Raw genomic sequence first — 8,950 nt, forward strand, 5'->3', positions numbered from 1 at the left:
GGTGGTTATTCCATATTCCCACACACCCTGGTATTAGTTGCACCTAAACCCCCTCCAGCCTTAATTCCTAGCTGCGCCCCTGGTGCCTGGTGTTGGTCATGGGGTGTTGTTGGGTTTTGATCAGGGTCCACTGCACGGCATTTGCCAGGCAGTGCTGTGAAGATAGAAGCATATCACCCTCTTTATGACCTCAGTTGCTCATATTATCTTCCATGTTCAAAATGGCTATTGATTCCAATCTGTGTTTTAATTGGTGGAGGTTTCACTTAAACACCTAAGCTGAGGGATTTTTTTTATACTGTGTGGTGGCTGGAGGAAGAACTTGTTTGACAATTGGTCACTAAGAAATGGATAGGTCGCCACCCCATCCTCCAAATCATATTACATATAATTATGCCACTGCTGTATGTCATCCTCATTTCCTACAATATGCTCTTTGATTAGATTAGTGGCCTTTTTTGTCATTAATGCTTTCTTAGCTATAAGATGAATTCTCCACTGCAGGAGATGAACATGTGTACAGATTGTGCTTGTCATGCTCAAGGCATTTTCCACCACTAACAATAAGTTCTTTCTCACTACATACTTATCTCATCCTCTCTCATTCAGTTCCCTCAGACCTAAGTCTGTCTCCATTTCCCTCTCCTGCTGAATCATTCTAAACTCTCACTACAACTAGGTTTTCCTTCCCTTTGACTATACTTAGGACTTCTAGATGATTGATCATTTCTTAATTTCTTTTTCATAATGGTTGGATGCTGGCATGCACATTTGCACAATGGGGTCATTCTCTCAGACCAAAAATCTAAATTTATTAAAAGAATTCAGTAGATGGAGAGATAAATAACATATGAAAAATCATAATATTCCTCATAATTTTGATTTTATTCTTTTGTAATTTTAAATAAAAAACCATGGTAGTTCACTGCCCATTTCCCATGAGTTGATGACATAATTAGAGTAAGGATTCATTAACTCATTCAGGGATAAGTACTCCCTCAGGGAATCAATGACAGAGACAAGAGTACATATAGACAGCAACAAAGCCAATATGGGGATGGAGTAGCTGAAAAGTGATGACATTCTTGACAAGATTTCATGACATCATCACTTACATGGGATATAGCATTTGACTTTTCACCGTGTATAGCTGGATAAATAACAGAGACGTCAAAAATTGAAAACACTATTGAAATGATTGGTTTTGGTTCACATTCAGCCTCATAATTTTCCAAGCCTAATCATAATTGACAGAAAATAAAAATTGGTGTACTAGCACATTATATGTCCGTAAATTTCCCCTCTTTCTGAATTAACATTACCCTTTCACTCTACTCCCAATATGACTTCACTCGATGAATGAAAATTTTTGTTTTTCCACATATATTTATTTACACGCGACCGCAGTTTTGACGCACTGCGTCATCATCTGGCCAGAAACCGCAGTGGCATGTAAATAAATATATGTGGAAACAAAATATAATTTTCATTCATCATGAGCAACTTCCATAAAGTAACGCCTGAAACCATCAACTTTAATGACTTCACTCTTCTTTCCAATTTCCTTCATAAATTGAATTAGATTTCTCTGGTGATCACTGGAGGAAATGACTTCAAACTCATCACTCAAGAAGTCATCTGCTTCTATGCTCTCGATCTAACTTAATCCTATCATATCTGATCCCAAAATGCCATCTCTATTTTCAAGTTATCCTATTTCCCATACACCTCTATTGAGATCACATTCCTATCCTCCATCTGACATATTCGAAAGTTAGCCTCCACCCGGAGATTCGATTGGTGTACTATTCAACCTCAGGAACTGTAACAATATGATCATGCCATACTATACTACTACACTACTACTATACTACTACTATACTACAAGTGCCTATTGATTGTTATGACAAAAGCTTTTTAAGTTGATTTTAAAAAACTTTAAAATCAATGAGCTATCAAGAGGAAATTTCTTTGATTCAGAGGAGAATTATTATTCATTAAATTATGAATATGGCAAAGTAGTAGGAAGTTCGTAGAAAATTAAGATGATGTTCCTTACCAAGTGATTTCCACCCTGAGATCTAATTGGGGGTCTATTTCACACGCAATACAGGATGCAATCATGCCATACTTCAAGTATATAGACAGAGAGACAAAAGGGGGAAGGGGTGGGATGCTAGGTGAGAGGTCTGGAGGGTAACCTCCCAGCAGCAGTGGTGGTCCAAACAAAATTAACATTTTATTTCGGGTAAATTGGACACCCCAGGGAGGGCTATAGCCACTATCTGGATCCGCCAATGATTACATGAAAAGTCATCCACATTGAATTTCCATTAATATGTATTAAAATGTCATAGTAATAAAAAAGGAGACAATTTTTCAAATTTTGCAGTTAACAAAATAACTTAAGCTTCCATTTCCTGCAGCTATTATACATATTTTATTGTGTATTGAGACGTAAAGATATAATAAGCACAGCTTAATATGTAGTGCATATCCACAACTTGAAATGAGAGTAATTTAATGTTCGAAATTAAAAAATAAATGAGAGAGCAAAAAATATTAATTAAAATTTTTATTTTAATTAACCATGATTTAATACCACAAACAATACAGGTAACAACACAAATACTAATACAATGACAATTATTAATATGATAACACTGAAAATTAAACATTCAGTCAGTCATGAAAAGTGTAAGCAATCTCATGGTGTAATATGTACATCAGAGTTAAATGGCAGGAATTCTTTTTGGGAAGTCTCTATGAATATTTATGAGAACATACATGTAATACTCAGGAAAAAAATTGAAGAGAACACCATAACATCGTCGCTTGATTACCACTAGTAATGACTAGTCATTCTAAGATAAAATCTTGATAGTTTGAAAAATAATTACGCATCTGATTTTAACTGAATGAAGGGTGAAATCTGATATGACATCACAATATTGTTTTAGTGAACAGTATGCTCATCCACAGCCAGCATGATAGTAAATAAGGCATACAAGACAATACATGACTACAATAAATTTTAAATATTGAGGGTTCCAACCATGTTTTTAACAGCCACAGCAATAAATACCGTTGCTTTAAAAAATCTTTAAACCTACCAATTACAAATTTTTGTAAAAATAACTTACACACTTCAACATTTAAACTAAAATAAAATTCACCAACACACTCAACTCAGCACTCTCACAGACTCAAACAGGATGTTAACATCTGACAAGATGTTACAATATAACTAAATATAATACTGATAAACTTAAGATTAAGAAAAAGCAAAACACAACCTTTCAAAATTAATTTAAAAACTCACAGTGATTAAATAATGTATAGAATGCATTATTTCATCAGCTTAACCAAAGCTGCAGTATGAAAACTTTTGTCTAACAAGTTGCATTATAAATTAGTGTCAAGTGACTAGAAAATCTTCATGAGTTACCAGAGGTGTTGGTAATAATACATACTCTACATACAATTATACTCCTCCTCTTTAAGTTAACCACAAAATTACCATACAGATGCAGATGAAAAGTCATTGATTATTTACAGAGTAAGTTTCTGATCACTAACTCTTCTGTAAACGCTTCTCATAGTTTGGGAAACATCAATATTACCTGGGTCATCCTGAAGTAATTGGGCACTATGTAATGATAAGTAACTCTGATCAAAACTCTGGCACACGGCTCCAGTCTAAAATCATTGAGAGGCTGATAAATCATGAGGCAAGTTTTGAGCAAAAGTAGGATTGGTCTAAAAATCACCCATCTTAAGGAAGGAAAAATTACCTTGGCAAAAAGGTAAATCTTAAGCATCATTTTCACAAAAGAGCAAAATACGATAGCATATTTCCAACATCTGAAAAACAACAATGCAAAAATACTCATCCTTCCAAATCAAGCCCAAGACAAAAAATATCCACAACACAACTATTTGCCATCTGACTCACAGCACAGCAACTATATGTCTTCGCTACAGTCGGCCATCACTATAAATTTGTACTTTTCTTTTGCTCTATCATAAAGGATTAAGATGACAACATCCAATCTTCCTAATTACCACACATGATAATGGCCAATTACAAAGAACCAAGATAAAAGAGGAGAAATTGCAATACTAGCTGACCAATCATCCCAATTGTGGAATTTTATTCCAGAGATGACAACAGCTCACACAATTTTCTCACAATTACACATTCAATTTCTCACAAAGACATTAAAAAAGATCTCTCTTTCGACGGCTGAAAAGGTCTCCTCTTATACACATAATTGGAAAATGAAGAAGATATTGCACCAAGAAAATATTAAATCGGTTAATACGGTATATTTCAAGATAAGCAATAATTTAAAATTTGATTATGCATTCCAATATTGGCATAATACCACAGTAAGAAAATATTCTCTCCCGAAACACCACGGGTGTTATATCATTATTGCAGAATTTTCTTCTTTCATAAAATACAACTAGTATTCAATTATAACCTTTCAATAGATTATGACACATTAACAATAAAAAATAACATAATCTTCAATCAGAAAATATCCCAAAGAGAATAACATAGGATATGGAATAACATTATCTGAAGAACATTTTCTGTTTCGCAACAATTTAAATTGAGGTTGAAATTGAAAACAAAACTTGAGAAAAACAAAGACCACTGGCAAAGATTCACATGGCACTGCATTTAACTAAAACATTTCTTAGTATATAGTATACATGCCACATACTCCAGGTGAAGATATAATAAAATATCCATAGAAAATTGCTAGTATGTATTGATATTGTTCATGAAACTAAGAAAGCTGGAATAAGATATTGACATGAATAAATACAATGAAGAACATGCTCATATGTTTCTACAGATAATCTAATGCCTGCAATGTGCCAAGAAATATTCAAAACTTCACGTTAAAGCATTATCACCCTGCAGGGAACCCAGTCAAATGCATGAACTTTCCAAACATTTCAAGATGTTGACAGAAATTTAATTGTTTAAAAAGACCTAGGAGTCACAAACTAAACTTGGTAACTAATTGAAGCATAGTGATACGTGATGCCATACCAGTTAATGAATCTTGTCTGAAAAAATTACACAAAGAATCATAATTCAAGCACAACACAGAGAAACTTCACTAAACCTGGCTTCCTGGGATGCAGATATCCATTTACACAATTTCCAAATCAATCCACTAATGTCCCAAAAGCATGATAATGTTTCACTTTTGCATTTTCTTAGGGAGAAATTTAGGAAATTTGGGACAAACATCAGTAAAAACAAAACATTGTAACCAATCCTTCCATGATTGTGGAATCAAGCTATGTGGTCGCATCATGATACACACGCTGTGCCATGAAAGAGGCTTCACTGTATTGATTGCTTCCACACACTAAAAAAATGTATCATTATCATAAAAATTCACACAATTGGCTCAGCTAAATGTTGAATAATGGAATAGCAACAACAAGAGAAAATATTTAGTCCCTAAAATGAATAGAAATTAGGTGTGATGAAAGCATGCAAAATGCACAGTTAAAAAATGTTTTTCGCTACAGTCTTGAATGATTAATAATATAAAGAATGCATGAATATTCAAAGAATATGGCTCGATTTGATGAAGAAGATAAAGCAAGTCACCTCTGAATTGGAAAAAGAATAAATAATCAATTCAACTTCCAAAAGTCTCACACAATTCGCGAGCCATTGGAATAATATGTAAGAATTGAGAATGCTGTAAATGATTATGTACATACTAATATGCACTAAGAGAAAAATTTCATTCAAACTTCCACCCACAAAGTTTACATAGGTTCTACCTAATACTCAAAATCACGGCTAAAAATGATACCAGGTGGAGATGCATGCGTGATATCATAAATTACACCAAGAAATCTCATTCTCATTACGCACTTTTTTATTTCAGACAAACTGTAAAACACTTCTTTAACTGCAGAACATTTTGTCAAATTTCGATTGATTATTTTTTGCTTAGATATTCAGTCAGTTCTCATTCTGGGGAAATCACTTAACCTTTCCTTCTTTAGTTTCCTAGTATATACCATCAGATCCCTGAATTTTAAAAATATCTTACGGCATCATTATTACCACATATACACCACAAATGGATTTTTTTGCTGGCATTCACTAATACCATATTTGCAATGCATTATATTTGGAATGTACACGTAGTGGTTATAATTTTAACTGGAATTCCTAATGCTCACATATACCCATCATGATAACCAGGGCCTTCCGACTAGAATATGTACTCCTTTTGAGCATCAAAACAAGATATGATAAAACTGCAGAGAAATACAAACATTTTATCATAAACAAACATTCAGAAACAGAAAAATGATCCCCAAACAATTAAATCATTAATAATAATAGTGCATTGAAACTTTTATAAATAGATAAATATGAATTATTTCTGAATTAGTTATTTATCAACTGCAGGGTTAGTTGATGGAGGGGAGAGATACTGCCTAGCCCAAATATCGATAATTTATGAATCTGAATAAATATGACTGCAAAAGAACACGAAATGCATTCACTGAAGGTGATGCCCATTGGGAAAAAAGCACAATGATCCCAAAAGTCTTCTCCTGACTCAGAATCTTCTACTGTTGACAGCCAGAGATTGAATTTTATTTACGATAAATCAATAAAGCAGAAAGTATCAACTTCACTTTCCCAAAATATAGGCGAGATATAGAATTTGTTTTAGCTTAGTTTTCAATTTGATAGGAAGCAAAATAAAACACAGGTGATCTTAATTTTATCAATTCTTTACACTCCTATCATTCTCCTAAAATATTAATATTTAGGGATAGAAACTGAGTTCCAGAACGACCTTTCTCTTGAAAACAATATGATACTAGAAAAAAATTACCACAACTAAGTTTAACATTAGACCACATTAAGTGCCTGACTTGGTCACAAATGACAGGGTAGAGAGGACTAAGTACTTATAGTGAAATACAGCACACTCCCGATTATCCGAGCTAGTGATGGGGAGAGACGGCACGAATAATTGGAAAAGACGGATAACCCAAACTTTTACTTTGATGTCTTTAAACACGTTGCGTACGGATGGCGAGAATTCTTGTCATTTTTTTCCTGAAAGTTCCGGTCGGATGACGAAGTTCCTCGTCATTTAGGCGCGTCAACCTAAACAATTTTAAAGCGTACAATACGTATTCGTTAGTACGTTTTCAGTTGTTGTTCGTTATTCATAATGAATTGATGCATCATAACGTTTGATTGGGTAAAGTTATATTCTAAACATTAACTTTTTAACCATGTTTAAACCAAAGGCATTACACCCTAATAGGCATATATTTCCAATCTCAACACCCAGAATCAGCGTTCCTAGGAATTTAAATACCCCGCTACGCAACGTGTTAATGTTCATAATTTACGTAAAAAAGAATATATTATTATTTATGCAGTTATTCTGTTATTTAAGAGTGCTTCCTGGACTCATTAACAGCTTTCTTCACCGGTTCAAGATCTTTTTAGCGGCGATAACATGGTTGTGCTCGTATTATTAATGCTCCATGTAAGGCCTGGTTTCGAAAACCACACATCCATGGCTTTGTGATCACAAATACAGAAAAATGGTTTGCACAAATGGTTCAAAACCACTGCTCGACGTCGGAAACTACACGGTCAGGCACCACGCCACGTAGTCGCCTCTCGCACAAGTTGCCCATGTTTCAACTGCTGCGGGACATGTATCCATGCGGTTGCGCACTGCGAGGCTTGGAAAACAGGAACACAGTGCTCCTGTGAATGCAGCTACCAGGGGCGGATCCAGGATTTTTTTCTGGGAGGGGCACAAGCAAGGCCGTATCCAGGATTTTGTTCTGGGTGGGGTACAACGATACCTCGTAATACAAAACGAACGCAATGATAATGGGACCGTTTTAAAAATCTTGCATATTTTTGAGGGTCTGGAGGGGGCACGTGCCCCCGTGCCCCCCCCCCCTGGATCCACCTATGGCAGCTAGCATGCGATTGCTTCCATTTCACGAAGGGGATTCTAACGGAAATAATAAGTCCGGTGTATCCTAGCATTAATGCAGTCATTCGGGTGACTTTGCATCCGATTTTATTTTTTTATAAAGATCGCGGAAAATATTTAGCAAGAGTGAAAATCGTGCACGGATAATCCGCAAGACGGATATGCCGCAGCTAGATAATCGTGAGTCTGCTGTATACAGAAGCCAACTCCAACAAATAATTTCACAGATACTTTTCAAAGTTAAGGAGTTCCATGAGGTATACATGTCAGTCCATGCAACTTCAAAATTAAAATCAAACTATTCTTTGACTCAGCTTTAACTAAATAAAACATTAAATACATCACTTTTTACTCCTGAGAGCCACTGCTTATTTCTATAGCCAAGAGAGATTCCAAAATCTTTATCATACAAAATTAGTTCAAAGATGAAGGAGTCTTTTCTTCTTATATGCCCTAGAAATGAATGCTGTTAACATTTCTTCAGATACCTAGAGGATAATGTTACACTACCAATTGAAGGATTACAGGGTTCAAATCTTGGTGAAGCCCTTTGATAACCTCATTAAAAATCCTCCTTAAAGGTGAAATAAGGAAAATTTATGGCTCCTCTACCCTGAATAAGTAACATTCACAGGCAAGTGGCTTAGTAGGAGGTAAGCTCGGTTCAATCCTCATGAATTCATGTTTTGGGTGGAATCACTGAATAAATAAAAACTTATACAGTACAAGTGGCATCAGGTCTTCATACCAGAGTTAGACATCAAATGCCAGCAACAGGTAATTTCCAGAACCATTAAAAAAAAGCTAAGAAGGCTCTTTTAATATGCGTAAAAACGTATAGCACCCAGGATCAAATTTTAACAAAATGCACATTCATCTAACCCCATCCTTTCTATCATTTTCATGCCTATCTTGCTTTA

The sequence above is a fragment of the Ischnura elegans genome, chromosome 8 (assembly GCF_921293095.1).
Source record: "Ischnura elegans chromosome 8, ioIscEleg1.1, whole genome shotgun sequence".
In the NCBI taxonomy this organism is placed as follows: Eukaryota; Metazoa; Arthropoda; class Insecta; order Odonata; family Coenagrionidae; genus Ischnura; species Ischnura elegans.